Here is a 20,948-nt window from a genome sequence, read left to right as displayed (position 1 = left end):
GTCAATGCTCTCGTGTGTCGGGCCTGTCATTTACATTGTGTATGACTATGAGTTAGTTTTGATGAGGAATTCGCGCTAAGAACTTGTCCCAGACTACTTGACTATTACGGACTCTCAGTGTGTTGTCATAACATCTCTGATTGGTTAATAACAATGACTAAGCAAAGGGTTATACGCACCAATTGATCCTTTATCCTTTTTGCATTACTTCTGCTTACTTTGTCAATACAGGGTTAACCGGTAAACTGGGTCATTCCATTTACTATAGTTCACTCCAATGTTTTGTTTGTCTTTTGATGAACAAAGTGTTATGCTTACTAAACTTGGGACTATGGAGGGTACGGGTGTGGGGATGTACCTTTTCTGTTAACTCATTCTCAACGTGCATGCTAAAAAGCCTCTATGACATGCAATATGCTACCAATCACACCGAAATAGAAGGATATGAAAAAAACTATGGGGTTATTGCAAACGACACTAATAATATCCGGCCCTCAAAAAGAACATTTAATATTGTCAAATTGTGGCCCGGTAGCGTGATAGTGCATCAGGACCCCGTCAAAGTGGGGCTGTAAGATAGGGATAGTGGGGACGAGGTTGAAATAAGGGGGAGGGGGTAAGTATGCAAGATGAAGTAACAACTGACACGACAAACAATCCGTCCTGGATTATAGACCCATCACTTGTGTACAAGTTAATACACAAGGAAAGGTCAAACAGTACCCACAATTTGATGGGAAATCCAAATAGCAAAACGCTATGGTTTTAAATCACTCAAGAAGTGTGTAAAACTACATTGTGTGGAACCTCAAGCAGTAAATTGGTTGCACAAGTGGTAATTAGAGTCATAATTACTACCCATAATTGAAGTCTATAGCGACAGGACGAAACGTTTATCATAAGCGGATGGGCCTTTCAACTTTGGAAACAAATTCCAACACTACATGATTTCTTATTTATAGCGCTGACAAAGTTTCCTCTTACAAAAATTCATTATCTCCTTTTATAACTTAACATAAAATTGCTTCATCACTGTTTTCAATTATGTAACCAGGATTTCAAAAATGCTGTACTTGGTGGTGTCCGAACTTCCATCCAAGTTTTAATTACTTATATTAAGATTTGTACATAGACACACGCGCGCATGTGATGTTAAAGGCACTGGACACCTTTGGTAAATGTCAAAGACCAGTGTTGTCACTTGGTGTATCTCAACATATGCATAAAATAACAAACCTGTGAAAACTTGAACTTGATTGGTGGTTGGAAGTGCGAGAGAATAATGAAGAAAAAACCACCCATTTCGCACAAGTTGTGTGTTTTCAGATGCTTGAATTCTAGACCACAGCTGAGGTCTCGAATTCAATTCAAATATTTTAGTGATAAATTACTTCTTTCTCAAAGACTACGTTACTTCAGAGGGGGCTGTTTCTTACAATGTTTTATAATATCAACAGCTCTCAGTTGCACGTTACGAAGTAAGTTTCTATGCTAACAATTATTTTGAATAATAACCAATAGTGCCCAGTGCCTTTAAGTAAGATTTATAATGATCAGACGCACCCATGTTGAGCACGTGTCTTTACGTGTAAAGTCTATTGGAGGGAAATTCAATGAAGTGGAGATGCGTTTATCTGCTGAGCCAGGAGTTTTAATCTGAGCGTCTCGAGTTTTAAACCAGGCTGTAACACGTACCGCACAGTACGTGCCAGAAATCAGTCGAGAGGTGTGAATTAAATTTCCGGTTTCAGCCCTTTTCACACGACAGCAATTTAGCAAGGTTCCCTTGCTTACTTTTAGCATGGTTGCGAAATTGTCCAAGAACTGTCCATAAATGACGACACACTGATATTTCAAGGACAGTCTACATATTGTCCCGTCACAAGAAATGCTATTTGTGAAATTTTACAACCATGCTAAAATTTAGCAAGGGACAACTGCTAAAGTACTGTTGTGTGAACAGGGCTTTAGACGGTATTAATGTGTAGGCCAATATTAAAGAAGGGGCGGGGTAGATTATATTAATGCGAGCATGAGTACCACGTCAGCTTGCTCAACATTCTCCCAACTCTGGCAACAATCGAAACATAACACAAACATATCACCTCGCATGCATCCTGACGTCGGTAGCCGCCCCTCCACCAACCCACTCTCTTTACAGAGAGAGGATCTGGTCTTCTACTGAGGGACTATAATAACTAAACTCTTATTACCAAAGTCTGGTGGGAAATTGACTCACCTTAAACCTTAGTTCGTGCAGTGATTAAATCGTTTTGAAGGAATTGATGAATTTTAGAAGAGTCATGCATTGACTGTCAGTTGTCAACAGGGCCAAATTTCATCACCCGTTATGATACTGAGCACAAATTTGATAAAAACATAATGAAATCAAATGCCGAGTGGTAATTATGTCCCTTTCGATTTGTCGTCTTATCTCTTTTATTAGTAGCTTGTGAACATCATGTTCGCTGTACTTGTTGTGCCTTAGCAGTTCTATGCAATCGGGCCCTGGTTTAAAGGCACTGGACACTATTGGTAATTACTCAAAGTAATTGTAAGCATAAAAACTTACTCAAGTGTTAACGATCAATGGAGGGCTGTTGATAATATCATAAAACATTGTGAGAATTAGACTTTGAGGTATCGAAATCAAGCATCTAAAAGCACACAACTTCATGTGACAAGGGTTTTTTTTATTCCATTATTATCTCGCAACTTCGACGACCAATTGAGTTCAAATTTTCACAGGTTTGTTATTTTCTGCATATGTTGAGATACACCAAGTGAGAAGACTGGTCTTTGACAATTACCAAAAGTGTCCAGGGGTCGATTTCACAAAGAGTTAGGACGAGTCCTAACTTAGGACTAGTCCTAGGAGATATAAAAAACGTATGGGTAGTCCTAAGTTAGGACGAGTAACTCATCCTAACTCGAGATAAGACTAGTCCTAACTCTTTGTCAAATCCACCCCTGTGCATTTAAGAGGGAGGGCTTTAGAGGTTGACACCGACAACTGGATAATTTTCGTTCAAAGACTTGTCAAGACCAACGGACCGGAGATATCGGATGCAAAAACACCCGAAGAAACCCACACGCGAATACCAAATAAAGGAAACATCTCAAGTTTCATTTCCCAATGACCATCAATCAGAGCTACCCTAAGTCTAGACATGACGTCATCGAGACATTAATGACTTTAATTAGTTGACTCTGGAACTGACTCACTTTCAGTTTTAAACAAACTCCGCGATCGCTATAGAACTGAAACTTGCCTCCTAGCATTGCCGTCGCATTTCGTAATGGCTAACAATCACATTCATCTGGCAGCTATTTAGAAAGGCAGACATAATATTTCGTTTTATATTCGAGGAGTTATATGAGAAAGTTATAAACACGCGATCTATTTGTGCAAACACGCTTGATTGGGAAGTGGCAGGCAAAACGCTTAACGTACTACGAAAAGGGCTACGTTCACAACTTCAGTGTGACAAAATGAGTTCGAGGTCTAGATTATAGAAAACCTAAAGCCATGTTCACACGAGAGCAAACTAACAAGGGACCCTTGCTTAGTTTTAACATGGCTGCGAAATGTTAACAAATGCACCTCGTGTTAAAGGACAACACTAATGTTTATACTCCATAAAGGAGAAGATTGACAATTTATTTTACTAGAGGCCTTGGACAGTCCAAACATTATTGTCCTTTCACACGAACTGCAGTTTGTAAACTTTCACAACCATACTACATTTTAGTAAGCAAGGGCATCCTGCTTGCTGTAGTATGGTGTTGACAATATTAACTACATCAACACTAAAGCAAACAACTTGAAACCAAATAAATCCCCACAACCTTGTTAATTAATCTGGCCCAAAGCAAACACATTATACATTCATTCAAATTATTTATGAGCAGCCGCACAGTTCATAATACAGAGTAATGGGTTGATTAAACCACAAAACAGAAGTGTAAAGGCCACCCCATTCCTAATTTAAAACAACCTTGATTTTCTGTCGAGATATTGTCAAATACAAAAATGTGACAAAAAAGTCCTTTAATAGCACCAAGGTAGTTAGTAGGCGAAAAGAACGCCACCTTGGGAGTTACCGGTGGCTCAAAGAAGGACCACTACTTCAACTTTCTACAAGCATCTTTTTAAACAGAATTGCTTGCCTAGCTTGGTCCATTTTCATAAAGCACAAACAGTGACCGAAGCACAACAACCAGGTTAAGTTTACCAGTTAAAAAGCCATGTACTTTATTCCGTGTCCCGGGGTTCTGTCCTATTTCTAACGGTCAGGTTGACCCGGAAACTGGTCAAAGATGTCAGTTTGGGTCAGGCCCAACAGGATCCGGGTCAATTCTGATCCGGGAGTTATTAGAGTGAAACATAAAAGGGATACCACAAAGTTACGTTTCGCATCATACATTCCAAGATCCCTTATCAAATAAACGTTTAATTCACAAGAAAGATTTGGCCAATATCATTGCCCAAATCACCACCAAGTGTCAGTAAAGACGTCATGAGTTAGGCTTACAATGAACTTGTTTCTTGTTCTCACTAGTGCACACAAAAGCTGATAAATTATAGCAAGGACCTACGCCTTTGCTACGCCAATATATGGTGATTATCATCACACTGATTGAAAATTTAAGATCAAGAGCAACACATTGTAGAATGTAGTTAATCTTTGAGCCATTTGAATATCCCCTGTTAGTTGACTAACACCATTGTTTAAACTTTGCCAACCTCCATGTTTCATAATATTCACTCGTCAATACATAACCACATCAACTTATTACAACCTCAGAGTTGAGTAACAGAAAGAAATACATCTCCCTTTGTAGCGGTTTGCCATGACAAGGGAGTCAATACTTTATATTGATGTCCTCCAGGAAGGACGAATTGTGGTTGAATTACTGACTTTTTTATTCCACAAAGAAAAACCGCCGAAATTAGAAGTGGTTGTTTTGGGTCGTGCTTTCAAAAAAGGGCCTTAGATCAAGATCAACACATACAGCATCTTTAAGCCATTTAAGTATCCCTCGTCGCGAGATGACTAATAATGTTGTTTTTTACAAACTAGATAGCCAATGTTCAAGTTTACAAAACTTCCACTCGTTAATCACATCAACTTATTACAACCTCAAGAGTTAAGAAAAAAAAATTACATCTCCATTTGTGTCTGTTTCATGAAGGGAGTCAATACTTTATGTTTATGTTCTCAATGAAGGACGGATTTGTGGCTAAATTATTAACTTTATTATTCCACAAAAAAACGCCGAAACTAGAAGTGGTTGTTTTTTAGCGTCCGAGAACGCTACAAGAACATTGAAAAGAAAGGCGAGTCAAATCGAAAACTTCAGATATAAATCAGAGTCTGTGATGACCATGGACAGGTCTAAACCACCTGTAACCGAAGGCTGAGACCCTAATCCCAATCCTCGGGAAAACTTTCCTTTTTAATAAGTTTAACCTTATATGCTGTTTACTAAAGGGAAATAAATATTAGGTAATCTTATCCAACAAAGATACTATAGACTAATAACACAGCATTTGTAGGTCACACTTTCTCTGAAGGCGCCGGTCTCGGTCAATCAAAGAATACGTTCATATGCAATTCTGAAAAGATGTGTTTTACGATTTTTTAAGTGGGATATGTTATGTGTATCTCAAAGATATAATGGCGAAGAATTCCAGAGGTGGGGCAATGTTTAAACAAAAAAGGGCCCCATGCTGCGCGGTCCTAGAGCATGCTCTGAAGGTAGGGAGGGGCCGAACCACAACGTGCTTTGAAGGTCAGAAGGTTGATCTTGTACTGAAATCATAATACACTCCAAACCTTGCTGGGTCAGAATTGACCCAATAAATGCTCCATAGGAGTCAGACCCATTATCGACATCAGCCTGACCCGTTTTCTGACCAGGATTCCGGGTGAATGTCAGCGTGTTTTGACACATATTCCGGGTCATTTTGACCAGAGAGCCGGCTCATCCTGACCCAGAATTGGTGTTATTGTAACCAGGAACGAATTTCCGGATCAATTAAGCCAAGTTCTTTTTAGAGCGATAAGATAACTTGAATATTTAAAAGGTTAAAAGGCAATGCTAAGTAAGCCAGTTTTAGTCGCCATAACATAAATGATAAAGGGGTTCTAAAACGAGAAGATAATTTGCAAATACGGCAATTCCACGTTTCGATCAATATGTTGCGGGTGTCTTCGGGAACTCCTTCATCCGTACTGGTGAAATAATTGTCTATTTTTGATAGAAATTGCTCAAAATTTGAGCGACTAAACTCTAAAAAGTTGACAAGAAGGAATACAAATTTAGCAAAAGTGACGTTTTTGTTTGGGGGGGGGGCAATTGTCAAAGACCAGTCACTCTCCAACACTTGCACGAAATAACAAACCTGGGCAAATTTGGGATCAATTGTTCATCGAAATTGCAAAAACGAACTCCTTAGAAAGGAACATTTTTCCTTCATCACAAATTTCACACCTTTAAGTTTGTCAATCTCATAAATCTGTCAGCGTTGAGTGAGATATAATTGTTCTTGCTACACCCGACTTGTAGTAAGATTTATACCCGGAAAGCTGCGAGACAAAGTGTTTATATTTGTCATAGCTTCGCGGAGGTACAGCTAATCAGCCTCCAAAATACCTAAGGCGAGCATGAGGACACATACAGAAATGCCCCGAAATGACAGGACCACAAATACCACAGGAATGTTGTGGGATTTGAGAATTGAGACTTTGCATTCTGTATAATATGTGGTAGATTATAATCGAGGGATGGTTCTGAAAACATCTTTTGGTTGTCGTGGTTGAGTTTTGTGGAGTATTTTGTTGGCAAGGAAAATAACGAGTGACCCAAGAAATTGATATGGATCAGGATGTTTGTCTTATTGGGCCATCAGCGAGAGATAAAAATGTATTGCATGTTTAGTTTTATTTTCTTTGTAGATCTGGCTATAGCTGAACAATTAGCAAAAATATATTTGTAATTATTGCTCCCTTCCTATAGCCTAAACTAAATTAACAAAAACACTCACAAGTTAAAGTTGGGGAAGTTTCTGGGTATGAGTTTAAAATATATATAAAAAACTGCTAGACTTGGAAGGCACGTGAAGTTCCCATTTTATTTTCAATTAATGTATAATTATTAACCAATCCCATGTTTATTGCTTACAATTCTAAGCACTGTGGCATGATGTCAAGGAAGACATTAATATTGGCTAGAACACGTGGTAGTACAAGCCAAGATGGCTCTTTGAGACGAGACGCACTGGTCGACTGCCAAAGGAGATCTGTGCCGAGATGTGATACCTCAAAATGGCGCCATTTTGCTGTTTATAGATTGGGGAAAATACGGGGATATACCCGGGTGATTTTCCCGTCAAATCTTTTACTAAGCATAAGGGTCTCTTAAAGTACAGAATTTGTAAATATTGCAGAAAAATGAAGACAACAACCAGTTTAAAGACACTGGACACTATTGGTAATTGTCAAAAATCAGTCTTCTCACTTGGTGTATCTCAACATATGCACAAAATAACAAACCTGTGAAAATTTGAACTCAATTGGTCGTCGAAGTTGCGAGATAATAATGGAAGAAAAAATACCCTTGTCACACGTAGTTGCGAGATAATAATGGAAGAAAAACTACCCTTGTCACACGAAGTTGTGTGCTTTCTGATGCTTGATTTCTCACTGAGAATGCACTTGAAAGTACGTAAATACAGACCATCAGTGATTATCACACCAGAGGGCAGGACCACCAGAAAGTGACGAGTGAAAATGCCTCGATGGATAGATGGACACAAACGATCATACTCATATAAACCTACATCGAAAAGATAACTAGTGCATTGTTGCTCGTCCTAAGAACCAAATCAACTTTTTTCACCGGCCAACCACTTGTTTAAATTTTAGGGCACATTTCTTAAAAAACTATAATTAAACAAAATGCCCGTCAACGATTGGTCACAAATGAAGATACTTTTACAGATGTTTCACATAAAGTGAATACTTCCTCTGAGACAATTTGATTGAAAATAGCCAAGATAGAATCTGAAGCCTAAGGAAACACCAATTTAGTGGTTTGGTCAGACATATGTCTGTAAAGTTGTTCTACACCTTCGCTGGTTGTTTTCTACGTCATTCATTACACACAAGTTTAAAGGCACTGGGACATTTGGTATTTGCCAAAGACCAGTATTCTTACTTAGTGTATCCCAACAGATGCATAAAATAACAAGCCTGTGAAAATTTGAGCTCAATTGGTTGTCGAAGTTGCGAGAGATAATAATGGGGGAAAAACACCCTTGTTACACGAAGTTGTGTGCTTTCAGATGCTTGATTTCGATTTTGACTCAATTGGTCATCGAAGTTGCACCAACAAAAACGAAAGAAAAAACACACTTGCTGCACACATTTGTGTGCTTTCAGATGACTATAATAGGCTTCAGGTCTGAAGTCTTTTAGTATATTATTATTAATTGAGTGAAAAATTACCTTTCTCCAAAACTACGTTACTGTAAGGGAGCCGTTTCTATCAACACCAGAGTTTGAATTCGGTGCTCTTAACCGCTCTGCCACGACACTTCCACTACACTATATTTATTTTGAGTAATTACCAATAGTTTCCAGTGCCTTTAAGGGCGGTGCACGCACAGTTTGGGTATGTTTGGGTGCAACTGCACTTTTTCGTATAACCCGTGATTTCCCCAGATCCATCAAAATCCAAAGTGGGGCTTCATTATGGTTCATTATGGTCCACATCACTGGCTTCGTTTATTGGGTTCCTTTTTATCAGGGAGCTGGATTCTGATTGATTTCAGGGAGTTCTTGGTAAAAGCCTACCGGTGTTGCGGTTACAAGATTTATGTTAATGTGTAACCACACAGCTGGTTGTTGACTGATGTCAATATGATGACTGTCTAGACAATAACACTAATATTAAACCATATTTCGTCGCCCACGCTCAAAAGCTATAATGGCTAAGCTAAACCTGAAACTAGCCCAAAAGACCAACCTAGTAATACCTTTGTATCATTCCTTTGTATTATTTCAAATAATGAATGAATGGTGTTTAAACAAAGACAAATTGACGAGAGCGGGATCAGAACCAACGTGCGAAGTGGGCACGGCATACAGTGTCATGCTACCACCCACCCCCACCCCAACCTCTCCCACCACCATACTTATCGGATGGATTTTGATAAAGGCTGGCTCACATAATAGCGGCAAAGACCCAACGGAAGGTGACGGACGTGAAAATCCCAAAACGTTGGCGGCAAAGCGACGGCAAAAGGGGTAAAACTCGACGGAGCCCGGCAATAAGGAACGATGTCAGACGGCTGGCAGCGGATTGGCTGGCGGCAAAGAACGGCGCGGCGGCTGACGGTGGGTTGCGGCGACGATAACGTGACTCGAGTTTGGCATTCCCACTCTTCGCAATGTTCACTCAGCAGGCAACGACCAACAACGAAATTGTGACGACCTCGCACGGCATGGAAACTTCAAGCAACTGATAATTGCGGCCGTCTGCGTCAAAGAAATGGGGGTTGCGTTCTCCAACGAAATCTGAAAGGAATCACGACAATTTTTTTGCCGTCGCAAAATTTTCAACATGTTGAAAATTTGCCGACGGACGCGACTGATTTTTGCGGCCGTCTGCGGTCGCTAGCGGATTCGTCAGCGACAATTGACGGCAACTCACGATGATTGGCGGCAAATTCAAAATTGCAATTCGCAGCTTAACGTAGCTTGCCGTACGCCCCTATAGTGTGACCCAGCCTTAAATGCACCTGGATATAGATTTGTTTTCCTTCAAACATTAGAGTATATGTTCCTGAGCAATAAAATAATTTTTTGAGTAATTGTTTTTGACGATTTATATGTTTAACAAGTTAAATAAAGTTGTGTGGGGTGACTCCGCCTACCCCTTTTGTGACGTCAATCGAGGAAGACTTTGCCTCGATCGAACATCGAACACACGTACGTGCAAGTACATTCAAATCCTGGACGTGAGTTTGTACGTTTGAAAAAGTTTTTTTCTTGCATTTTTCCGGCAATGTCAACCAGGTGTATTGCTGCTGGATGCAGCAAAACAACTAAAGATGGTGTCAGTTTGCCAAGTTGTCCGGTCCGACGTCTTTTCCAGCGCTGTGCGGCGAACACTTCGAGCCGTCCTGCTTCGAGAATCCGGAATACACTACACATTTTGACATGAAGAGAAAAGTTCTTTTCTAAAACATGACGCCATCCCAATAATTTTTCCAGCTAGTGGGGAAGTCGAAGAAGGTACCTGAAATACGTAACGAACCCAAAGGAGCATGTGCCTAACGTGAAAAAAAGACAGGTATTGTTTCAACTTTGAGGGCATGTTTTTAGCTTGCGCCAAGCGTCACTATGCTGTGTTGGCACTGCATGCGATTCATCGCGCCTCGATTGACGTCACCTTATTTGTAAATCACATGGAAACTAATTTATGTAAACCTTAGTAAGTTGTTTATTCATATTCCACTCATCAAAACACATATTTTAGTGACAAAAGCTTTATTTTGACAAAATACCACTTCCAGGTGACTTTAAATGATGGCTCACATAATATTAGCTGCAGAGACCCAACGGAAGGTGACGAACATGAAAATCACAAAACGTTGGCGGCAAAGTGACGGCCAAGGGAGCCAGCCTTTAAACTGTTCTCGACTGTAACTTAGATATTTCAGTAAGTCACATGAATGTCACCACAACACTAATCTCACCCATCATCATACAGACATTCATAGACTTGGGACTTGGTGTTTACTAAAATTGAAACCCCCGTAACCTTCAAGAACAATGGGTACCTCCTTCTTCTCCAGAGGCAATATTACTCAATCCACTAACATCTGACTCCTCGCATTTTTGTTTGCTATTTCCCCTCAGTTGTAACATTTGGGCTATCAAATGACAGAGTAAACTAAAGCAGCACATTTATGTTTAGTTCATGTTTGCTATTGTTAGTTGATTTTATCGTAACATACACAAGGAAGTCGACATTTTCCTTTGTGCCGGTAACTCCTCAAGTCGAGAAAACCACAAATTCGGAAAACACTGGAAGCCCTGTCCATACGCAAGGCGCCGGTCTCAGGTGGGACTTAAACCACCCAGGGTCCAAGTAAAGGACAAGGTAAAATATACCACTAATCTACCACAACCTCCATCCAAATACGTTATAAATACATCTCGATTTCCATAAGTTAACCTGTTCGAGTCGTAAAGTTACAAAGTTTCCATGGCAGGCAGAAATAGATATAGGAAGTTAATTTTCCCACAAGGTCCCCTTTTCGGGGAAGACACCACATAAATAACAAACTTGTTCTATGTTTTGGTACAGTAGAAAAAAAACGAATTGGGTAGACGACGACGTCCAGTCCCCCCAGAGCTATTAGAGATGGTACCGCCTTTGATGACACATGTTAATTAAGATCATTTGGGTTTCATCTTTAAACAGTAGGATGTTTTCCACTGGCATCATCAGCTCAATAAGTGTGGATGTAACAATTATAGTGGAGATAATTGTTACATCCACACTTATTAGGATATACACACAAAATTAACATAACTCACCGAGTCAGGTTCGGCTAGTCACTGCTGCAGTTATATCACACTCATGTACAGCTCTGCAAAAGACAAATCGAGGGGGAAATTACACAATATTCTGGTTTCAAATCACTGCACAAACACACTATACTAGAATCACTACCACAACTGCTATGGCATACGTCTTGCAATAATAAACCTCAGAACAATACATCCGGGAAGTAACAACACATGGGATAACATGAGTATGTACTTAAACATGAATACAGGTCAAATGTGATTGAGAGGCGCAATAAACGCTGTAGGCCATGGCCCCTGGTATGACTGAACGTTTCACCCCAGCAATCTCAGACTGGAAGTCGACTTTGAAGTGGGTGTTCAGGTAAAACAACAAGTTGAACCTTCTAGAATAACATTCCATCAGACAAGCGGTAACATTGTATTTCCTGGTGAAAGTGTAATGTTTAAGGGATGAAACAACATTTGTATCAAGTAGGATTTCTTATTTATTTTATTTTTTTCTCCAGAAGACAATCAGAGCATACTGATCGAAACGTCGAGTTGAAACCAACGGTTCTTTTCAGAACCACCCAAACTCATTTAGAGATTATCATAACATGGTGTTTTTACGAACTGTACCATTCAACACTTGCACTATTTTAAACTATCAATGCCTGTTTATTATCTTGTTCTTCTTTAGAGCTCAGCAGCTTGGACCATCAGGAAGGCAAACCAACATAAATTATAATCCTTTCATATGTGCTGCCTCCGCAAAACCCTGAACATCTCCTGGCAAGACAAGGTGTAAGTGATTATGTGTGCAGGAGAGTGTCAGCTTGTGGTAACCCTTGATCACTTACGCATCTACAAGGTCCAACTTTCCTGGTTTGGCCACATAGTGATAATGAAAAACAAAAGACTCCCAAAACGCATCCTACTTGAAACAGTAACTGGAAAAAAATAGACAGGGTAGGCCAAGGAAGAAATAGGAAAACGACAATGGTCATTGGACATTGACATAAGCTTATATAAAATGTCTATGCTATTTCATTATTGGACATTGGACACATGGGCTTGCAATGTACAACGAATGTGTACTTTGCTATTTCGACATTGGACATTCACGTAAGTTTGTACAACGAAAGTGATTGCTTTTTCGATATTGAACATTGGACATTCACATGGATTGTACGATGAATGTGAACTTCGCTTTTTCGATATTAGACATTAATTGACATTCACGTAGGCTTGTAAAACGAATGTCTGCTTTGCTATTTCAATATTGGTCAATGGACATTCACATAGGTTTGTACAACACGAATCTCTACCCTGCTTTTTCGATGTTGGACATTGGACATTCACATACGTTCATACAGCGAATATGTAATTCGATATTGCTCTCTGTCAGCAATAGACGGAAGGATGAACACCGCACATGCAAGTACCCTTTCCTGGCTCCACCTTAAAAACAAAATGAGATCAGCATTTCTGAAAAAAGGGATACTTCAGGGACCGAAGCGCTTCTTTTGGGAGGGGTACACTTCGAGTAGGTAGACAAATCTCTGGTCTTAGTGAGAGGGTAGGCTGTCGTGTCGTGTCGAGTTAATTATTTCGTGATTTAAAACTGGACATTGGGGAGTCAACGGAAGTTTAGTGAGAATCTCTCCTTCCAGGTTTCCGGTTTAGAGACTTCAAAGAAGTGTGGACCCTCCTTTGCGCAGCGATGTACTAACACAATTTTGATCTTTCTGTGAAAGCATGATTTACATATGAAGTTGTTTGTTGTCTCGTAAGTTCATCAAACTATAAAGTCGTGGGAAATTACTGAAATTTTGAGGTTCTTATTTTTATTTTTTTTATTTTTTTATTTTATAAAAACAAATGTGAATCTATCCAACACTTTTCATATAACATGTTACTTTTCTCACAAGTCAATCAAATTGTAAAGAATGCCGCGATACTGTCATAATAGGGGCAACAAAAATAAATAAATAATTATCAATAATAAGAGGTCATCAAAGCCTTGAGAATTAGCATCTCGTTTTGTAGCGTCTCTGAAACCATTGTCCACAGTGGCGTCTAAAACAATGACCTATAGTTTCATAGCCTGTGAATCATTCAAAGGGTATATACGGGAATCATTTTGCTGTCAAGGTAAATATTTATTTTGAACTGTGCGGTAGCACCATGTGTAAATCTCTTTTGCCTGAAAACGATCAGAGCCTACTGCTCGAAAATTTAGTTGTCAACCGCCGGTTCTTTTCAAAAGCAACACTGCCTCAAAAGAGATTAACACTTGGTGATACCGCAAATCTCACCAAACTTTACTTTAGAAATTATTTGTTTGTCTTTTTCAGAATCTGCAAACTTTTAAGGACAGTCTAAATTTATGATTTGTTTGCAACGACATTGTTGATGTCGTGAATTCGATGATTTGAGATGTTAAGGTTTTTTTTTTTTTTTTTTTTTTAACTGCCTGTTCAGGAAGTGCCCAGGAAATACCGACTTTTGATAACTTCTGAAAGTCAAACTTCACAGGTCTTTTGATGCTTGTATATTTAATCACGTCTTCATGTCTTCATTGGATTTCTTTTGGGGGATCAAGCCATCATTCCATTATCAGTTTCTTCACCATTTCCTCCCAGGGTACCGCTCAAGAAAACTGTTCGTTCTCATCGCTCCTTAGACGACGCTCATCAGCAAAAAAAAGTTTGACATTCAGCTCAAATCAAATAGGAAATTATGAAGTGGGGTGACTATGAAATATGATCCCATCGGGATTATCCCTTGGACAACATGTCATGACTTGAGGTACCCTTACACTAACAGTGATTGGTTCTAACAGCACAACTTTGTCGACGATACATGCACGGTGCACATTCTATAGATATAATACAATATGGGACAAAGGATTAGCTGGTGCAAGCTGTTTACCAATCAGAAAGTCCTATGGTAGAAATGTAAAACAAAGTGACGTTTCGACCGTAGCAGTCTTTCTCGTAAATTGGTTAACCACCGGATGAACACAATCACCGGCCAAATGTCCTGTCATGGCTGCCTCCTAATTCTGTACAACAAGCCACTCTCAGCTAAAACCGCCTCAGCTCCTTTGGAGTATAGAAGTCAAATGAGTGCACGGAAAGCTAACCATTCATATCAACAATCTCTACCCTTGCACCCAAGTCTCATGGGTGATGGTCAACACCAATAGTCAAGCGTCAGACCCAAGGAATGACGTTTAGAGTCACGACCGGGACTCGAACCCATTCAATCTATACAGTCTTAACTCCTTCTAGGAGTTTGCAGCACCGGAAGACAAATGACCATAGATGATGGTCATCATTAAATCAACCATCTCTATCTATACCTATTTGTCCTGGGTACGAAAAGCACCAATAGTAATAAGTTTCTTGACCAAAGACACTACGCTAGAACCTATGTATTGTAACCCTAGAATCTCAACTCCTTTATAGGAGTCTGCAGCACCGACAGACAAATGACTGCGTGGTTGCCGATCATTCACATCAACATCTCTATCCTCCCAGGTACCATGTATGTCTCATGGACGCGTAGTGCCATGACCAGGACTCGAACCCACACTCTGATGACTCAGATAACCTGTGACGGACTCCGGTACCATGCCCAGGGGAAACATAAACATGTTCAGTCCTTTATTAATGTCAAGTAAACCGGACATAAACATCGGCCTGATGAGCCAGACATTTTTAAGCGAAAACACCGCATAATCTTTTGCCTAAACATACTATTTCAATATTCCTATGGGTTTAGAGTTCCGGTTCGGGCCCATGAGATATTGTGCGAGTACATGAATATTTCAATTCAACCCTTAAAAGAACCCTTCAATTCTTAGCTAAAACCTCACACCCTTTATATTCGATGAGTCACGACAAAACCTATGCCAACTTTAGCATCTCTAATTAAGTGGTTTACTGTCTGACAAACTGCAGGTGAGATTGGAAGAGATTCTGTTTAAGGGTCAAGAACGAGGTTTGTGCGGGTGGGAAGCGGGCGTGAAGAGGGCGTTGTGTGCGGCGGAAACAACTTTCTCCTGTTGGTTCGTATCACGGAAACCTGCACACAATTTGAGGAAACTGACTGGTCAACCCAACGTAGTTACAAGACATGGTCTCCGCACACTGCTGTTTTAGACTGTTTTAAAATGTGTTAAACTGTTTTAAAACATTCAGCAGCCGATTTCACAAAACTTTACGCAATTGCGTAAGTCCACTTTAGTATAACCTTGACCAAATGCGTTGGAGTTTTAAATTAATTTATTTAATTTGTTTTTGTTTAAGGTTTGTTTTCCCTTGGCGATGTTGCGCTACCCTCCCGATATGTGCAACCTGTAAGTATAGACAGTGCTTGTGTGGTGTGATAAGATACGTGGACTCTCTGACGGCTAATTTGAGAAAGAATTATTGTGTAATATTGGTGAACATGAAGCAATACATGTTGCGCAAGCGAACTTTATACAGTTGCGTAAAGCTTCGTGAAATCGGCGGCTGATATTTAATCTTTAATCAAGTTTAGTTGCCTTGGCAGTTGATGCTCAACCAATTTGTGGATTGACCACTGACGTGTATGACCTTAACCAGGAGGACACCTTACCATGAAAGCTTCTCTACACCAAGGTGTTGATTTATATAATATATAGAGAGGTTTGTGGTAACACCATGTACTGACTATCTCTAATGAGTTGGGGTGGTTCTGAAAAGAACCGTTGGTTGGTTGCAACTCGACGTTTCGATCAGTACGCTCTGATCGTCTTCTAGAGAAAGGTGTTGATTGTTACCCATGATGCTGGGAGGCTGTGATGGACTGATGGCGATTTAGGCCCAATTTCATGTCTCTGCTTACTGCGAAATTCTGCGCTTACGGTCCTATGTGCTTTATAGGGCTAATAAGCGAATAATTCCATGGTCAGCAGATCCATGAAGTTCGGCCCAGACTCCAGGGAGGGGTGTGGCAGAAGTTACATGGAGCATTTCATGTTGGGGCTACAAGCATTGGACCTTCAGGATTGTGCCATCACTAAACTATACTTGCATCTTTATGAGTATCTAAATATATATGTTTAAACATTTATTTTGAATTAGTAAAATTTGTTAAAGACACTGGACACCTTTGTAAATTGTCAAAGACCAGTCTTCTCACTTGGTGTATGTCAACATATGCACAAAATAACAAACCTGTGAAAATTTGAAATCAATTGGTCGTCGAAGTTGCGGGAAACGAAGTTGTGTGCTTTCTGATGCCTGATTCCGTGACCTCAAAATCTAATTCTGAGGTCTCGAAATCAAATTCGTGGAAAAATTTCTCGAAAACAACGTTACTTAAGAGAGAGCCGTTTCTCACAGCTCTCCATTGCTCATAACCAAGTACGTTTTCATGCTAACAATTATTTTGAGTAATTACCAATATCGTGCAGTGCCTTTAAACACTTTGTTATGCTATTTAATGAACCTCCAGCCAAACAAACCTTTATTGTAAACCTAGCTCTATAGGCCTACCCTTTTGAACCCAAACCATGCTCACTTCAAGAATGTCTGTATCAGATGATGGACTGCTGTTTTGTGCCCTTTTATAATTAAGTTTTCGGCAACCATTACTCCATAAATAAATTTCGTAGAAAATCACATACAAATGTTACTGCTGCATGTAAATATTTGTGAATCACCTGTTCAAACTAATCGTATAACTTTCTACACAATGTTAGCCTATTTGTAGCTTAAAATCAAGCCACAGAACTATATAACTGATTAACCAATAACCTAAGGCAAAGCAGTTTAAAGGCAGTGGACACTATTTGTAATTACTCAAAATAATTATCAGCATATATTCTCACTTGGTATCGAGCAATGTGGAGAGGTTGATGGTATAAAACATTGGGAGAAACGGCTCCCTCTGAAGTGACGTAGTTTTCGAGAAAGAAGTAATTTTCCATGAATTTGAATTTGAAGTTCAGATTTTGAGGTCTCGAAATCAAGCATCTGAAAGCACACAACTACATGTGACAAGGGTGTTTCTTCTTGCGTAGTTATCTCGCAACTCCGACGACCAATCGAGCTCAAATGTTCACAAGTTTGTAATTTTATGCATATGTTGGGATACACCAAGTGAGAAGACTGGTCTTTGACAATTACCGATAGTGTTCAGTGTCTTTAGTGAAACATATTAAAACAATTAAATTGAAACCACAATGTTTTCAAACCTATTAATACTAAACAATGGCGATTTCTTTGAAAGCATCCAGGGCGCTCTATGTGATATTGGCTTTTTGCCCAAACAGAAAACTTTTAAATACGACACCAACTTAGACAAACTAACTGCATATACATTGTACCTTATTACATAGTGGAACTGGAGGTGACGAAAAGGTGGCCTAGGACCATAGACATGTAATCATTCGTGTGAAATAGTTTTCGGTTTGAAATGGTTGAGACATGGTGAAAGGGTTGAGACCACTTATGATGTCATTGCATAGACACAATCTCAAGTATGGATCTTTACGTTTGCAAACCAAATGTCCTTATTGGAAAACTACTTTTTTTTTGTTTTTACAGAGTCGTGGTCGTACAGAAAGTTTTTTACATAATCGTGCAGTATACGAAATAATCACTCTCAAGAAAGAAACAAATATTACAGAACAACTCCCGAACAAGATACAAAGATATTATACATAATCAACATCATGCGGGCAAGTAACGAAGTTATTATAAAGCCACTGTCTAGCAAGATACGAAATTATTACAGAATCGCTCCCGTGCAAATTACGAAACTATTACAGAATCGCTCCCGTGCAAATTACGAAGTTATTACAGAATCGTTCCCGTGCAAATTACGAAGTTATTACAGAATCGATCTCGTGCAAATTACGAAGTTATTACAGAATCGCTGCCGTGCAAATTACGAAGTTATTACAGAATCGCTCCCGTGCAAATTACGAAGTTATTACAGAATCGCTCCCGTGCAAATTACGAAGTTATTACAGAATCGCTCCCGTGCAAATTACGAAGTTATTACAGAATCGCTGCCGTGCAAATTACGAAGTTATTACAGAATCGTTGCCGTGCAAATTACGAAGTTATTACAGAATCGCTCCCGTGCAAATTACGAAGTTATTACAGAATCGCTCCCGTGCAAATTACGAAGTTATTACAGAATCGCTCCCGTGCAAATTACGAAGTTATTACAGAATCGCTGCCGTGCAAATTACGAAGTTATTACAGAATCGCTGCCGTGCAAACTACGAAGTTATTACAGAATCGCTCTCTAGCAACATACGGAGTTATTGTATACAGGTAACGACATTTTTAAAAAGTGAGAACGATGATACGGACAAACTCACTGCCACGACAATAGTGGAATCATCATTTCTAATAGTTAATCTGAACATTTCTGAACTGACAGGCTCCGAGAATAATCGTACAGTCGTACTTTAAAACAAGAAAGTATACATCTGTTCCATTGATTCAAGTCTAAATGATCTAAAAGATGAAAACATATTTTGAAGATCTGCCAAATGCAAACCTCTCCTCATAAGATAACAGTCTGTTTCTCATTTGGGAACATCCTCCACGGCAAACATCCTCAGACAAGTCTCCCAAAAAAACAATGTTTCTGGACCTATCAGGGTAATTTCCTACTGTTGGTTTACCTTGGTTGACCTCAATCTTTTTGGGTGGGGATAGATAGGAGGATAAATTGCAGACATTTATTTAAGTGCTCCATTAAAATTTACTAACCATCTCTGCTTCTCACCTTGTTGTTAAATATCTTAATGTTTTATGATTTCTGTCATTCACGCTGATCTATTTTTACAATCTGTCAGTCATCTGGTAAAGTCCCTTGCTAATAACGGGTTGTCAGGAAATTATATCACACGAAAAGGAAAAACGTAACTCATCATAATACTTAAATCAAACTTGAAATAAGACAAGATCAACACAAGAGGCGTGTGGGGAATACCGTGTATGATTTGAGAAAACTCAGCAAAAAGAAGGTGGTAGAAATGACTACCATGAATGATGTGGTGTTGAGGTGGGTTTGCGAACAGGGTATGTGTCTAGTGTGTTGGGGTAGGCCCGATCAGGACATGAGTGTGGTGTTTTGGGGTAGGCTGGCGAACAGGTCATGGGTGTGGTGTGCTGGGGTAGCCTGGCAAACAGGGCATGGGTGTGACGTTTTGGGGTAGGCGTACGAATAGGGCAAGGGTGTGGTGTGTTGATGAAGGCCGACTATCAGGAATGTGTGTGGTGGGTTGGGGTGGGCTGACGAACAGGCCATGACTCTGGTGTTTTGGGATGGGCTGTGGGGTGGGCAAACCTCAAAACATAAAAAGAAAGCGGGTCGGGGCAGTCAATTAACGGATAACAGATGGAGCACAGCAATTACAAATATTCGGCAGCCCACGAGAGGAAAAGAAAAGGATGTCGTTAACTGATAGAGGGGAAGTGTTTTTTGAACGGTGTAGACTCATCCATTGGGGATGTATGTAACCAATGATGGGTAGACTTTTATAGTGGAAGTTCTCTCAAAGTGGTTCAATTTGTTAACCCAGTGGGTCTGGTGTGCTGCTATGTCATGTAAATCACTGGCTGAATACACAGATTGCTCACAAAAAGTTACAAAACAAGCGTGGACCACGTGGTCCGAACTGCTAGGACACAACTAATTTGAAAAGAAAATACAGTTATATTATTTTGTATAGCTCACCGATTCACAACATTTCGCTATACAAAACATGTTCAGGGAAAAACAAACGAATCAATAAATAAATATTTAAATAGGCTGCAGACCTCAAAAATATCTACTGCTTATTTGTAATCAGATATGGATACAACTGTCAAAGTCTTCGACAGAACAAAATCAAAGGTTGCGTTCGTCCAAACGTGCCACAAAATTTATTTAATGGAATCTGCACCTGATTATGGTTACTTACCACAAAACCAGATAATTCACTCTTCCATTCCATAACAATGAGGAACTTTTCCCTTCAAGACCAAACACAAAATCTATTTTGGAGAAGCACTTAAGAGAGCGTGTACGTGCCATTGGATCACAGTGCAACATGTTCGAACTCCAAAGCAGGAAGCAGAGTCACATGAATCTGTTCTTCAACATCCGCAAAATGTCTGCTGGGGATTCCAATCATCCAGAGTGCTTGAAAAATAATCTCTAATCAATCCAGGACAATCATCCGTTCTCAGTTCTTGGCAAGAGAACAAAACTTTTTAATGTTTTTGATTGTGTTTAATTTTTTTTTTTTGGTGGCCAAGCTTCACGGTTCAATGCCTCTATTATAGAACTAAAGTGCAATTGTTGAGAAAAAAGTCCAGG

At 39.6% G+C, this 20,948-nt stretch overlaps 1 protein-coding gene across 2 annotated transcripts in view; it reads right to left on the bottom strand.

The window, feature by feature from the left end:
- Positions 1-20,648, bottom strand: part of LOC139945268 (thrombospondin-1-like) — a 139,516-nt gene extending 118,868 nt beyond the window's left edge. Inside the window, exons 1-2 of one of the 2 annotated variants that reach the window (XM_071942611.1) lie at positions 20,551-20,648; positions 11,616-11,668 (exon numbers count right to left, since the gene is read on the bottom strand). The gene's annotated coding sequence lies outside the window, so the exon portion shown is untranslated. Of the gene's footprint in view, positions 1-11,615; positions 11,748-20,550 lie in introns of those variants that run through there. The other variant, XM_071942620.1, reaches the window with a different exon arrangement.
- Between the last annotated feature and the right edge of the window lie 300 nt (positions 20,649-20,948).

Source organism: Asterias amurensis, chromosome 1 (genome assembly GCF_032118995.1).
Source record: "Asterias amurensis chromosome 1, ASM3211899v1".
NCBI classification, from domain to species: Eukaryota; Metazoa; Echinodermata; class Asteroidea; order Forcipulatida; family Asteriidae; genus Asterias; species Asterias amurensis.
Note: the sequence above shows the minus strand (reverse complement) of the source record. Positions and strands in the feature narration are given on the sequence as shown.